We start from the raw sequence: 16,434 nt of genomic DNA, 5'->3' as shown, positions 1-16,434 counted from the left end.
AAGGGAGCCCCTAGTGACTTTAAAAATTCAGATGCTTTCAACTGGAAGGAACAGATTTCTGTGAGATTATTATTTTGCTTTTAGTAAAGCGAGCTTTACTTCCTTTAACTAAATGCTTTACTTACATTTACTAAGAGTACTTTTCCTGTAAGGCAATCTTAGCTCCTTAGAAAACTTTGAAGGACTTGCCCCCCGCCCCCATGCTACAGCAACTCCATTATCATCTTTGCTCTTCTTCCTTTTTGCATCACAGTTCAAGAACAGAAAGAAACAGTGACAGCCTCTCCATGGTTACTGCTTTTTCCACTGAATACGATGGAAAGAGTTTCTCTGGAGTTACACCTTCACGGAAGTCTGAGCAGCTCCTCGAGCCTGTTGTCCAAGAGAAGCCTAGGGTTCTGGAAGTTGAGCTGTGCAGATGGCCAGCTGGCTGGTCATGCACAACACAAAGCTTATGGAGCCAGATGGCTGATGTTAGGAAGAGCAGGAGGGATCAGCTTGATTGAACTCGCTGGCATCATTTATGGTCATTTCAGGACAGGCATGAGGCTACCATCACGAGTGTTGCTCTGAGCTATTCTATCACATGTATATACCCTTGCTCAGAAAAGAAAACTACGTTCACCTTAGTTTACAAAAAGGCCTCAATATGATCAAAGGAAATCCTTCCTTACTACCCAAATATCCTTCTGGGGGATAGTTTACTGCAGCTTTAATGGTTATATAATCATTTATAACTATTATTTACGTATCCTTTAACTATTCCACAAGCACGCTGCTTAACTGGAATTCCTCTGCAAATTATTAATTGCAGAAATACCTCTCAGATATGCCCTGGGCCCAGCAGTGTGAGTGACAGTGGGATGCACAGCTCAGACCAACATCAGGACCACAGAGCTGACAGTCATGCTTCCATAGCCTGGGTCTGGTGGCCAAGACTTTCTTACCTGCAGAGGATGGGGCTTTCCCGGAAAAACACAACACTGTGCCACATTACATTGTGCCATGTTACAAGGGCACAAACAGTTCAGCTGTTCCTTTCCCATTGTCTTCCCACTCGTTTTCCCTCCCTGCCATCTCTTTCTGAATGCTCTCATTCACTTGCTCCTCCTCTGCACATCTGAAGGATAATCAAGAATCACCCCATTCAACCTGAGGAGATGAAGGGGAGCAATGCTTTGAAGAAATTGGTGAGGCAGAGCTGTCACACAGCCTCAGAGAGCATTAGCTTGGGTACAGGATGTGGTCTGGCCATGACAGCACTAATCCCTGAGGGAGATGAGCTCCCCAGGGTTCATCTTCCTTTTCTGGGGAGCTCTGCATCTTCCCCTGAGCTCCAGGCTGATGGAGCCAGAGCACAATCAGGAGTGACTTTAAGCGCAGGCTGAGGATGCTGTGGACCACGTCTGCAGGTAATGTGAATGAGCACCGATGTCAGGATGGATTTACACCAGCTGAGGAATTTGTTTTCTCCCCAGCCCATCTTACAAGAATAAAGCATTTTCTTTCCTCAGTCACAAGATGCTGGCAGGGTTTGCAGGGCTCTGTCTCCAACCCCCTTCAGACCCAGGCCTGCCTCCCAAGGGCTGCAGCAATCTCACCCAGGATGTTTGGTCTTTTCATTCAACTCCCTTAAACCAATAGCACTGTCTAGGCTTTTCCCTTCTGTTCTGATTAGCAGACCAGAAATGTTCTACATGAATGACGTAATTATGTCAGCAAATCCATTTTCTTCTGCAATTTTCTTCCCAGATTTCCAAACCATAGGGCTTTTTCCCCTGCAGAACTCCCCAAAGAGATGCCACAAAGCAAAGCAATCATGTAAAAAGATTTATGACAGTCATTTGTATACATGAGTATGCTCACAGACATTTGAGTTCCCTCTTCTGTCTTCTCCTTTTATTTAGTGTGAAAGCACAAGCTGTTCCCAAGTCACATTAATACATTTTTCATAAATCAGATACACTACTCACATCATCGCAGGGATGGACAGGAGGGGGTTTTGTGTGTTTTCTTTTTCCAGGGTCCCAGCACATTTCATGCTTTGCCTGAAGCATTCAGCAACCATCAAATTTAATGGAAAGGAACACTCACCTCATGGCTAACCGTGACCTGGACTGAGGCTTTGCTCATGCCCCATGTAGGCTTGGCACTAACTGAGGAAGGAAACGTGACGCAGACACAGCTCCTGCCTCACCACTCCACTGTTAGCTGGTAGTTAGGTACAGTCTGCTCGCTCTGCACCTTCCAAGTTATATTCCTGCAACAGACTGGGCTGCAGGCTGTTCTGCAGGTCCTGTCACAGCCTGGCTATCCATCAGCATTAAACCAGCAAGAGATGGCTAAAGCACAGGATTCATTGAAACTAACACTGATCTATGCATCTGCTATGGGATTTTGCAGAACAAACACAGACGTCCCGTTTAGTTTTTTCCCCATCTCAGTTTCCTATTTCCAAATGCCTGCCCTATTTTACAATACCACCCAGCAAATGTAGAACAACACAACTCTAGTAGAAACAACTTCTTCATCCTCAGGTTCTTGTCCTCTACCTATCTCATTCCACCTGAAGAGTAATGAAAACTTCACAGGCTGGGGACAAATGACCTTTTTGCCCTAAAGAAACCAGTGGTGTGCATACATCACATCTTTCAGTCTACTGGAAGAACAAGACCTCACTGCTTGATTAGCCCATGTCTGGGTTTTGCAGTCCTTTACCATGTGTAAGCTGAACGTAAAGATGTTCAAGATCAGCAAGGTCAGACAGGCTCAGGAATTTGGAACCCTGATGTCCCAGAATGAAGTTTGGACTGCCCTGTGATGGAAGGTGGGTTGTAACATTTGCAGAGGTTCCCTCAGTGTTACGATCCAAGAAGGTCCATGATTACCTGTTACAGATCCACTTGCAGCAATACAACATGCATAAGATTGGTAACAGGGGCTCTGCTGCAGCAAGGTAACACCTTGCTCTGCGGCAGCCATTCTCTCTTCACCCTATGCACAGCAACGTCCATAAAACAAATGCAAGTGGCAGGATCCTTACACATTGTTTTGCATCCACTCTATGGAGGTGTAAACAACCACCTGAAGTGCCTGGCAGAAGGCAATCAAACCACAGCATAGCGTTCTTCCTGAGTGTGGCTCGCAACTCATCTCATTACAGCATACGCTACAAAGACAGAAGCAGACTAAATGAATTCCTGAGTAGAATATCTACCCTATTACTCAGCTGAATGCTTCCAAATAGTTACCACAAAATATCAATCTTCTGTATTCTTGGGAACATGCTGATGCAGCACGTCGAGCTATAGGCCAGGCACGATTTCAGCCTTCCAGAAGTATTCCTGCCATCCAGTGCTTAGCACATAACCTCCCCTTATCACTGCTCTCTCAGGTAGCAAAGTCTTGCTTGGCTGTGGCTGACAGCAGTCAAACAGAGTGCAGAGATCCACGTTTATCTGTGTTTATCACACATTTTGTGCTATTTAAGGTAAGTGCCTTACTTCTCTGCTTCAGCACAACTGTCAGGATTAGTTACAAATGGGGTTTTCTTCTTTCTTGTGGGGAAGTTGAACAAAGCCTTTTCCATTCTTGTCAAATGTACATTTGCAAAACACTGGCAGTTATTAGACACAAAAGCCAAAGTAGGTGACAATAAAAGCTGAGTAAAAAGAGAGTTTGGGCTGTTTCCCATGAACAAAAGACAAAATAATGCTAGATACAATCAATTACTTTCTGAAAACATTGCATTTAATTGAATACAATCAGTTTTTACGGTGATGTTTGCCCGATACACAGGGCCGCTGAAGCTTTTTTCTGTAAAGCTCTGAAGTTACACTGAAAGATGCCATTTCTGTACAAGAAGAGCATCAGAAAGCGTTTTGTATTTTAGGAGTCCAGGATAGCAACATCAGTCAGCAGTGGAAACAGTGAAAGCAAAAGGCCATGAAGTTATTAAAACAAGCTGAGGATCTGTCCAGATTATAGAGAGCCATGAACAAAAGATCTCTTTGTTTTTAAATACTATGTTATTTTATCAAAGCTTACTGTGACCAAAGGATGCTGACATTGCTGAAAGAATAAAGATGAATACAACAAGGTGAAGGGAAAGAAAACAAACACTTTAGAAACTGATGGAAATTAAACCTGTGTATGGAGATTAGTCTCCTAATACAGTTTTATTCCCAATCATTGTAGAAGTTGGTACGTTAAGGTGTAAAGCTGCTCAAAGTGGGCCTGTCTCAAGATCTATGGGTTCTACACTTGTCAGGGTATTTCTTACAAGGACATTCTCAAGCCACCACTCCAACTGCTAGCTTAAATAATCCTGTGAAGGTGACAAGTGATGCTCTAATTAAAAACATCTTTTCCATCAAGTAAATCATTTTAAAGCTATCTGTGGCTGATCTGATGGACATTACAAAGTAGCACCCACCTGGGCCTGGGCCAGCACCACACCTGATCATTTTATCTAATTGATTAATTAAATTAAAATAAACCCTAAACAAGCTATAAGAAGAGTTGTAGAATTCCAGAGCTCCCTATTCTTTTCCTTGCCACTTTATCTACTCTGTCTCACTAAAATATTCTTCCAGATCCTGGCTGAGTAATATAATGACAGCCCTGATGGTTTCATGACAGAACTGTAGATGAGCTACAACCCAATTAATTCCAGCCTCTCCATGTTAACTATTTCTTGCTGTCATAAGAAGTGTTGAACCAGATCCTTTTCTAGTCCAGGCACTTCATCACTTACAGCAATTATCAGTGTCTGAAAAAGAACAAAGAACCATAGCTAACACAAACACCCTCCCAACATGGCAGTTTTAGATGGGAGGCTCTTCATTGAGATACTGCCTTTCTGGCTGTAGACAAGGACCTTCTACAGAAGAATGCTCACTGGTTCCTCTTGTCCTCCAAGTACAGAGGTGCTAAAACTCCCGTAAATCACATTAACTCACACTAGGTTTGGGGCTGCTTTGTGTCTGCACATTCTCCCCTTGTGTCTGCACATACTGCCCATTTTCTCACTCAACAATGCTTTGCAAGGGGAAGCAGAAGCTGGCTGAGACATGGACTCTTCAGATAAAAAGCTTTTGCTAAGGAGAAGAAGTAATTTCATTATTAAGTTAACAACTAACAGAGTAAGTGCCAATATGCATTGAAATGCATGGCAGCTGCTCTCCAAGTTGTTCAGTCCCCCTGAACAACTGGTGAGGCTTGAATTTGTCTGGAGGGATTCTGTCTAAGGGGAGCTACAAATATGCTATTAAAGTAATGCCTGCTCCTTTTAAAGATGAGATCCTATGCTCAAGCAAGGACAATGATCATGGCATATGCTCATCCACCTCCTAATGTCCCCAAGGGCTGCAAAACATGTGAAAATGTATTTCCCCTAACTGCTTTCACTGCCAGATGCTCACCTAGAGAGCCTGCAGGCTGGAGTACGAGTGCTTGGAGAAACTTGGGAGCAGTATTGTCCTCAGGATACTTCTCAAATAAAGATCCCACATGATCTTCCATCCAGCTCCACTGAGACGGAAGCAGAAACCTATGCTGAACACTGCTCCACTTCAGAGACAGCTTTGTCTGATCCAGGGAATGTGTCTAAACCTTGGCAAGGCACAGAGCAGCTATGTAGCAAGAAGTCCAGCTATTTTCATGTTTCTTAACCTTTCCATGCTTATTCAAGGTGTTTATTTTCACTATGAAGTCTAAAATTAGCATTTAAAATGTTTTACCACATTAACTTTGAGAAGGCAAGGCTCTTCGGCTTCCTTTTCCTCTGCAGAACAGCCCTTGCACTGCAGCCCTTTGCAAAGCTTGTAATAAAGTCCTGATTTCTACACTGACAGAAGAACTAAACCTTGGAGCTTCAGCAATCTCCATCACCTGTAAAACATGCTTATTTCTATTTAACATGTACCTGAACAGTCCTCAACACACACAGAAGTCACAGTCACCTTATCCATCATCATCAGTGCCTCCAGATTTACATTTCTGTAAAGGAGAAATATCTGACCCATATTGTCTTAATTCCTAACTTCCCTTCAGTAAATGAAATTGTTTATTTTGCTTTCCCCAGTGTAAACCCTACTGCCTCTGCGCATCTATACTTCTATTAAACTGCCTTTCCTCCTTAACTGCCTTTTAAAATTACATCTTTAAGTTCGTTTGCATATAAGGAAATTTTACAGCAAGCAGGTAAGTAAAACATACCCAAATGACATCTGCCACCGACAAAACCTAATGCTTAAGAGCATTTGCCAAACTTACAGGCAAACACCATCCAAGTGTGGCAAGGGGGAAGTTTCTGGTTTGGATAAGGACAAGGGGTGAATTCTGCCAGATCTCTTCAGCCAACAAACACTTGGCACTTCAACCAACAGCCAGTGAGCATGGCCAGATGTACAGTCCCCACGGGAGCTATTAGCATACTCTAAGGTAATGCATGCTTAAATGCTTTGTTGAAAGGATGCTGGCATATTCAGCATCTTCAAGGATCAAGTTGTTGCTAGCATTTAAAATACCACAATAGGAGATAGCGGCAAACAGCCACGATCAGAAGGAGATCACAGTCCTGTGGAAGACATTTATAGGTATTCTCTGAGGTCACTGTCCTATGGATAGTGAGAACAGGAGATTATCTCAGGGTCTTTTGCAAGAAACGGCACATGTAATACCCTTTTTGAGGTGGAATCCACTGGCAGTTTAAGGTTATGGTTTCTTTGCATTACTTTGAGATAAAAATTCCCACACAAGTGAGAGCTGAGAGACAACTGAACTGTGGAGGGAGCACAAAAAAGATGACAGAAGAAGGGAACAGAAAAACTTGAAGGGGATCACTGCGATGAACCCAGTGTGATGTCCTTCACAAAGGGCATTTTGCCTTTCCTACACATTTACAATCATTTTGTAAACTGAAGAAAGCAAACTAAAACTCAGTCTCACCTGGGAAAGAAGAAAGCTGGGAGAGCGATACTGCCCTATACAGATGACTATAGCCTTCTCGGGAATGCTGTCAGGAGGGTGACGCTTCCCACTTTTTCATAACTCAGTATATTGCAAATGAAATCTATTGGCTCAGGCAGACAGAATGGGGAAATTCTATTTCAGTCAGCCAAGATCGATGAGCAGGCTACTGACCGATAAAAAAGAGTCAAGAATTAGCAAAGCAAAGGACTTTATAATGGAACTTTATATTGTCCATCTCCATATGCAATCGAGAGTCTTCAGTCACAGCATGAAATTTATTCAGACATTATAACCACCTAGCCTTACTCTGACATTGGGACTTAACATGCCTTCTCTTGTTAATATCATTCAGCAACAGCTGCATTATATTACCTGTCAAAAATTATCAATCCAATTCTGTTTTCATGTATATTTATCGTTTCACTGCCAAGCACAGTCAAATGATTCTGTAAGACATATTGATTTCCTGAATGAATTAAATGGAAAGTATCTGTCATAAGCTTTACAGAGAGTGGAGCAATTCTCCGGTACTCTTGGAGTTTTGCTCTCTTTCACTCCTGGTGACTCGCAGATAACAACCAGGTAACAGAGATGTGCTCCTAATTAAGAGGAGGTTTTTGCTTCCTTTCATCTTACTTGCTTAGAAGAACTGTAGCATAGAGCCAAATACCCTCGCCTTCCTCATATACAGATTCCACTTAATTTTAGGCAACCTCCTTGTGCAAAATACTGTTGGACCACATCTACTCATCTGAGTAGTTCCCAGAATAAGAACTAATGAAGTCCACTTTAACAAAACCATTCTGTGATCCTGCCCTCACATTCATAAGACCCAACATACAGCAAGGTACTGTCCATTTCCCACCACATGCAATAGCAGGCTTCAACCAACGTCACCATTGATTTGAGCTTCACACCATTTAAACAGTTCCTCATTTACAAAACACAGTCATGCAGTGGTCATGCTGTGGACCACAGACCACACTCTGCCTTCCACTACTGGGTTGCTACATGGCAGGAAGCGTAACACATTTCCCCCAGTTGAGAAATATGTATCATTTATATCTAGTATCCACCAACAGAATTAAATACATAGAAAAACCCAAGATGAACTTGCTAAAAGACAACTGGAAGTCTTATGTGCTGAGCCCAGGAGTCCTGCGGAAATGTGACACTCCTCAAGCAAGGTCCCTTCATCATTTTCTTCACATTAAATTCTAATTCAATTGACTGTGCCCAAAGCAAAAATTAAAGGCCATGGGGACTTCAGAAGTGACAAAAGCATAAGAGATAGGTTAACGTGATCCAAGAGGCTCCTTCAATCCAGAGTGGGAGGTGCCAATCACCTGGAGATAACAGAAAGTACTCAACGATGTTCAAGTGACTGTCGAGGAAAAGCAACTTTTCCCAAAAGTGTTTTTAACACCCAACTCCCTTCAAATGCTGGTGAACTGAATAAAAGCCTTTAAAAGCTTCCCAGTCTCCCCTTCAGCCCATCTCCAAGGGCATCGTGTAGATGGCTCAGTGTTTGGAAAACGCTACGTTACAGAGAGGTTCAGCTCTTGCACAGGAACACTGCTGAGTGGTGAGGCAGAGTGAATCTGATTCATGTCTATTTGATAATGCCAGTGAGAACGCCCAAATGACCCCAGAGCTGTTCATCTCTCAAGCTCATTGCTTCCATCCCATTCCCTAGGACACAAGTTCACCTATCACCATTATTTGCTGGCTGTAAATCTTCCCTATCTTCCAAAGGACAGAAATGCAAAACGAAGCCTGTTTTCAAACATTGCACTGCCAGTAGCTAAGACAGATGCTCCTCAGAACGACACCAAATGAGCTGTGGAACACAGGCTGTTATGAGTTGGACCTTGTGAGCCATACATCAAGCCTTTAATAGTCAAGACAGCACTGTGCAGGTGAGGTTTACTGCATGGTCTGTAGAACTGGTGTGAGATGGTGCTGAGCTGGGTAAAACAACAGCTGAGCAAAGCATTTGCCGTCTGTACTCCGGCTCTGAGCTAGCAAAAAGCATGGCAGCTGTAGCACGCATCAGCAGTGACCCTATCCTGGCACACAACACACCTTCCAAACACGTGCTTCAACATCAGTAGACCATACAGATTCATGTACAATAATGCATTTTGCCATGTCTTCCACATCGGTATCTAGGAAGAGTTTCCCCTGCTATTTACCCATGGATACAAACAAATCCCAGAGATGATGAAGGAGGCAAAAAAAGGACAATCCCTCCATCCCCTCTCCTACCCCTTTTGGTCAACCTAACCTTACCCAAGTCATTTCTTCACAGACGCATGGAAGAGAAAGAACTTGAGATGGGCTGAGGAAGCAGGTGCCTCCATCTAGAGGCATCCTCCACACACAAGGAGCAAAGCAGCAGAAACAAACAGAAAAAATACGTGGATTTTCAAAGGTGATGTCAAGTAGCAGAGATTTGAGAAATGGTGAGTGCCTGCTTGGAGGAGTTCCCAAAAAACAGGTAAGGCGAGAATCAGAAAGACAATGTCAGCATCTGCAACTATGTCTGGGTCAGGGAGAACGGAGTTGACTTTAAGGACACTACTAGAAAGGAGGCTACAACATTTCTGATTCAAAGGAGTGACAGTCTAAATAAGAAGCCTGACTGAACACAGAAGGAAAAGAGGCATTTCTTAGAAGTTACAAAGAACTGTTTATAAAGGCAGTCTGTCCACTGCCTGAAGGAGGGAAGGGAATCTGGGATAAGACAGGTAAGAGATGGTATCTAGGTAACAGGCCTAGGTCAAACTGAGCATATTTCCTATGTTCCCACGTTCCCTCCAATATGGAGGAAAGCAGCAATAATGGCTTCTTTTTTTCTTTTCTCCCCTCATATGACGAAAGGAGAAATAGGAAATCTGTGCACAGTGACAGAAGCACCTCAGCTCAGGCTTGAGTCAGGCATTTGAGAGGTTTCCTCCCTTCACCAACATGCAGGACAAGTGATGCCTTTACAAGTACATAAGAAGCGGTACTGACACCCCATCACATTAAATACTGCACACGGAGCGTATCACTGTACAGGTGTGTAACAACCCCTTTCTTTCCTCACTATTCCTTTCCGTAGCCCCTCCTCCTCAATAGTACCAAAGGGCTTTTTTTGAGGAAGCTGAAAAACAAACTACAATCAGCTCAATCAACATCCAGACTCAGATCATGTGCTTATGGAAGAAAGGAGAGTTCCCCTCCCTAAACTGGCTCCCCAGAGCTGGGGCAGGGAGGAAACACTGGATGTGAACATTCAGGTGCAGCCTGGTGCTGTGCTCTAGAGGGGACAGCCAGCATCTGTCAGCTGGACAAACCCCCAGCTCAGCTCAGCTCAGCTGCCTCTGGGAGGTATGGTTGAGAGCTATAAACTGATAGTAAATGACTTCTCCTGGTCTTATTGGGGAGCAGGGATGGCTGGTAGCTCAGAGGGGCATCCAAGTCACACTGCTGCTGGGCTCATCACCACCTCTGCATCACCAAAGCCACCAGTAACCCTAAGGAGCTCCTCAGGGAGCATGTTAGTTTGCTGGAGCTTTTGTCCCCAAACAACCATCTGAAGCTTCAGCTGGAAGAGGAAACGACACAGTGTACATATTAAAGCAGTTACAACAGAGGAGGAAATCGCCTTTCATTAATTTTCCATAAGTGGATTACACCAAGCAGAGTGTAAACAGTCCCACGGGCACCAATTACCAGGCTTATTCTATAACGGAATTGTCCTAAACAAGCACCATTTTAATTTGAATATCAAATACTTTACACAGCAGGAAAGAGAAGGAATAAACCGACCTAACAATGCATTTGTTATGGATTTCTACGAAATTGCTGTGGAAACCTCTGTGTCCCCACTGAATTGTGTATATTCGCTTTGCATATGCTCATGCCGCACACCTCCCTCCATCAGATGAGAGGCAGCACGGGCACACGCCAGCTATTGTACCATTAACAAAATTGCTCCAGAACTTCAGGAGAAGCCAAATTACAAAACCAATACAAAGCAAACCCACAACAAAACAGAAAACCCCACATTTAATTAGATTTGGCATGATTCCTTTTTTCCTTCTTCTTTTAAAAGACTGACTTACTAGGCCTATTTTCTGCTTCTAAGCATAAAATCATAGAATCTGGGTATGATTTTTCTTTTATAAACCAGAAATAATAAATACCCCTTATTTCCAAGAAAGAGCGAAGCCAGTTACACTAAAGAAACAGTGCCCAGCCTTACGTGACCAGCAGGTTGAGGGATGAGATTCTCCACCTCTACTCCATTCTTTCAACCCTGGTAAAACACAAAGTTTTGTCCTCATACTTGTATGCAGTGCATACAAGTGTGGCCATCACAGGTCAGCCCTGGTAAGTCTTGGCCTCACCGAAAGACGTTAAAGCCCCCTAAAACCTGTTTGTGGAACTGAGTATTTGCAACCTATTCAGGCTGGAGAAAAAGTCTAAGAGAGAGGCAGGGGTATCCCAATTTAAACAGTGGAAACTGAAGCATGCATTTAGTAGTTTACTCAATGAAGCTCACACACAGTCTGAAGGACATCTACTGCTTAAACTACTGGGCTCCTAGTTCTTACTCTTCTTTCTTGTAGAACATTCATCCTCCAGAAACAGCAACAACTCTGGCAAAAAAGCATCAGAACCTATGCTTCCTGATGTAAATCTCCAACACACCGACTGACAAGGCAGATTTGCAAGTAGGTATTCAGAGCCTTTATTGCTATAAATTCAGCAGCCCTGCCACAGGACACTCACCACTGCAATATGTTCCAACAGGCCACGCTGTAAATTGAAAGCAAAGTGTTCTCTCTACAGTTCTGAAGAAATAATTTGGTTCCTAGGTGAAGACAATGTTGTTAAATATCTTTGAAGCTCTGAATACAAAACAGTCCTTTTTTCCTGACAGTATATTTTGGGTCGTTTTATACATCACATAGATGAACGGGCAGGAAAGGGCGGCTTTCTGGAAACTGAGTTTGGTCTTTGCCCAAACCCATTATTCATTTCCATGTAGCAATAGCAAGAACTGCAAGTTCACCACTTGTACTTACAATGTTTAAATGAAAGGCCCTAAAGAAAAATGTGGGGACAAAATTTTGCATGTAAAGCAGAAGCTATGAAGTTTCCTTTTCTTCAGTTTCATTAAACAGAAGAAAACTCAACAATTACTTAGACTGAATCTAACCATCTTATTTAGCAATCAGTCTCCAAAAAGGCCAAGCCACAGTGTTCTTCCATTAACATTCATCCATGTAAAGGCAGGATTAAGCAAGTGGGTCAAAAAGACCCTAATGAAAAGAGTCTGATGTCTTCTAAATTTGTCTGGCTGTTCCTACACAGAAGCAGAAGTTGGTCCCCTAAACACTCCTCTGCTTCATACTGTACTGTGCGCAGACACAAAGGCTTGGGAATAATGTCTCCATCTGTAATCCCTCCTGTAGCAACCTATGTCCTCCTGAAGCTCCTTCCTTTCCCAAGTATCACTGAAGCAGCTTCAGGCACCATTCATTTCCAGACTTTGCCACCACTGAAGGGACAGGAAGGGCAGGCACAGGATATAAACTTTAGCCTTTCCTGTGGCTGTCAGGAGCTCAAACAACTCTCTTATCCATTATACACATGCTGTTCTTGTATTCTGCTTGCTGCCTGCATCTGGCAAGAGCACATACTTCTCATTCAGCCCCATTCATCATTGCCAGCCCAATGGAAAAAGCGTTCTGATCCCTGCTCCAGCATAGACTTCCCCTGTGACCTTGACCAGGTCACATTCCTTCAGCTGGGAGACATCCATGAGCTCTTACTTCAACAGGAAGGATAAATACAACCCACAGAACAGGTAAGTCACCAAACAGTGCAATAATGATTAAGGATTGCTGGTGCATGCTGTTCTTTACTGCAGAGGTCCTCAGACTTGCACAGTGCCCCTAGAGCCCTGCAACCATCCAGGCAGCTTGCACATAGCTGTGGTATGGTCCAAACCACATCCCCAAGTATCCAGTTCAGGCTGTGTGATGAGATACTGGATGAAAAATAGGAGCAACAAATTTCAGGCTCAGCGGAGAAGCTCCCTGTATATTTATGAGCCCAAGTCCAACCTTTAGAAACTCTCTTTTCCCTAGCACAGTTTCCTCCAGAAAGAAGGCATGGATAAAACAGAGAAGCTGCCAATAATAAAATGGTTGGGCAGAAAGAATAGATTTGGATTTTCAACCCCCCACATCACTACTAGCCCAGTGAAATAGCAAGGAGCACCAATAATTTATTTACTGGTCTTCAGTACTTCACATCCTGCTGTTTTTCTGCCCCCAAACAAGACCCTAAGGGTTTAATTAAGTTTTCAGATGAGGCTTGAGAGATATGAGTTCACTCAGTCTATATCATTTATTCCATGTTTTCTATGGATGTGTGGGGAAAAAATCTACAAGGCACAATAAATCACGTGTGGTGCTGGTGTGGAATAAACTAGGTAGACATGGCAAAACCCCTTGCTCCAGTGCTGCAATGGGTGACCACAGCTACAGGAAATCCAGAAAGCCTCTGTCTGTACAGGGCAAAGCAGCCCTCAAGACTTAGCTTATCATGGACATAATTCTTCACTAAGAAACAGGAGGAAGATGTGAACAAGTCCCCTGATGTACTTTTCCTCCCTCCCTCACCACATCTGCATGGCACTACTTTATCCCTGACCGCCTGTAACAAAGCTGTCATTTCCAGCCTCACATTTGAGACTCCCACAAGCAATGAACTAATGCTATGATCTGGACAGATGACCTAGGAGTAGCTCCAAAACAGCATTCAGACCTCTGGAGATACAAATGGGCATCTGCAACTGGGAGTTCAGCACCTGGAAAATCCACCAACAACCAGATGAGGATCTTGAGACAAGTTAACTGGTTTATGTATTGTGCTCTTGGACCTTCTGCCTCAGTAAATCACTTGCATTACAGGAGGAGTATGTGATCTCTGAGGGACCCTGTGAAAGGCTCAGGAAGTGCTCAGAAACCAGAGGAAAATGCACATGTGCATCCCCCCACTTCCAGAGATCAACTTGCATGGAGATACAAGTGTCCCCAGGCACACTTTTCCTGACCAGGACACAGAACAGGCCTGTGTGTTATGGCACATTTAGACTTCCAGAGCTGATGTAACAAAAGGTATTAGGGGTTTTTCCTGATGAAACCCCAGACTTGTTAACGATCCCCATTCACGTCAAGCAGCCAGTATTCCTGTTTCATAGATGCTGTGCTCATGTCAAACACACAATACTCTGCAGTGCGATTAACCCATCTTTTTAAGGTGGCTTCTGCCAGAACTGGTAGTAGCAAGCTTCTTCTTTCCTGACACAATGAACATGTTGTGTTCCCATGAAGCTCATGATAAAATGTACCTTATGTCCCAGCATTCTGAGTTAATCTGCCACCTGAACTGTTTCTGCCCTAAGGCTCTGCAATGATTTTAGGAGCTCCAGGTCTGTACCAAGACTGCCACTTGACTGCCTTCACTTGTGTGCACATCGATTCTGCTGTCTGCCCAGCGGGAACTCCTCCATCCTGACTCATTCAATCTGTCTGGTGGCCAGGAGGGGTTTGGGTCTAGAAGCTGGAGAGCCCTCAAGACCCTTCCAGGGCACATAACCATGGGATAAGTTGTGCTAAAGCTTTCCTAGCTGACGATAAGCCAATAAGCTAAACGCAACCTACTCAATACCTGAGCAGAACACTACAGGTAGTAAGAGGTTCAGGAATCGTGCTTTGAGACAGATTTAAGATCAATCCATATTAGAGGAACATGATAGAGCTCCAGAACAATAACTGAAAATGATTCCCAGCCTGAAGCCTTATGTTTGCTTCTGTAGGCAAAAAAACCCAGCCTAACAAAAATTGCTTAAGCCTGGAGGCCACTGTCAGTGCATCTTCCATGATTTTAAAAAATGACTGGGTTTATTTGCTTTCCCTGTTGTTATAAAGCCAACATCTTGCAAAGCCTGAAAGTGAAATATATTTCTTTATCAATTTGTTGTTTTTATCCTCCTCTGCCACCCATGCACAGTGGTTTGCTTATTGAGGCTCATTCATGTGTAGGGGCTGTTGGCATTGATGTATTTTGTTAGCATGGTGGAAGGTTTTTTCTGGTTTCTTTTTGTTTTCTTTTGTTTATAGAGCAGAATAGCACATTAATTCAGGCTGGCAGGACGAGCAGATGAAGATGGTGTTAATTTTGCAAGCAGAAACAAGCAGGAACACAAATGATAGGCTCTTTCTATCATCACAGTAGGCTACACACAGACAAGCTCCAGACCATAATTCTGAGCCAGTTTTACTATGACTGTGTTGTGGCTGAGGACCCATAAGTAAAAGATTTCACTCCCTTTTGAAAGTGTATTTCATAGGGTTTTTTGAATTGTTTTTATTCTGATTCTCAGAACAATTAGATTTTGAGATCATCTACAAGTTTCATTCACAAGCATTCCTGCAGTTTTGCTTGCTTGGCTTTCAACTTGCTGTTGAAGAATGAACCCCACAATATCATACAACTTAATGTCCTTTAGGAAAAATGAGAAAGCTCTCTGTAATGACACTGTGGGATCTCTCAGACAGGGAGGATCAGAAATACTCTGGGAGCATCCCTTCCAGCAAGAGACACAGATGTCAGGCTCCATCCAAGCAGTACAAACATCTTCCCCTCATCCAGGTCTGAAATTAGGGCAATCACCAAAAAAAAACAATTAAGGAAAAATTCTGAGGCAGCTTAAACCATAACTTACACAGACACAACTGGGTTTAGCCTTATGTGAGCATAAGAAACCACAATGTCCTTTCCAACCCAAACTGTACTGTGAAACTTATTTACACAATCAGCAATGTGGTCCATTTTCAGATGCTGATTCCCCACCCTCTTTATAGCCATCTATTTGAAGAGCAGATCAGGGAGTGAAGTACAATTACTGCCATTCTGACCAGCTAGGCATGATCACTTGGTCAGCAGCCCAAGTGCTCTAAGAACAGAGAGCTAACAGATGGACAACATGTATTTCAGCAGACAGGAGGCAAAACATGACCTGCATACATATGTATCACTTAAATGATGTCCCTTAAAACTGTCCTGTCCTGCAGGGTCTAGACAATGCAGAAGACTATGAATTCAACCCAGTCCTTCCAAACTCTTCACCAGGCCAGAGCAGCATCATTCCCACAGAGAAACATTAACACTCCTGTGTTATGGACTGCCAGGCTGCATTGCCCAGCTTTTCTACAGCCAAGGTCAGTAGGCATCCAGATTTTAGCTGGTCAAACACACCTATTAAACACTAAAGCATCCAGCTCATCCAGTGCTTCTGCACTGTGCAACACAAAGTCAACAACTTATCTGCCATATGACTGCCTCCTGTGCTGCTGTATCTCCCTTGCCAGATTACCTAAAAAGTAGCTATGA

The sequence above is a fragment of the Melopsittacus undulatus genome, chromosome 12 (genome assembly GCF_012275295.1).
Source record: "Melopsittacus undulatus isolate bMelUnd1 chromosome 12, bMelUnd1.mat.Z, whole genome shotgun sequence".
In the NCBI taxonomy this organism is placed as follows: domain Eukaryota; kingdom Metazoa; phylum Chordata; class Aves; order Psittaciformes; family Psittaculidae; genus Melopsittacus; species Melopsittacus undulatus.
Note: the sequence above shows the minus strand (reverse complement) of the source record.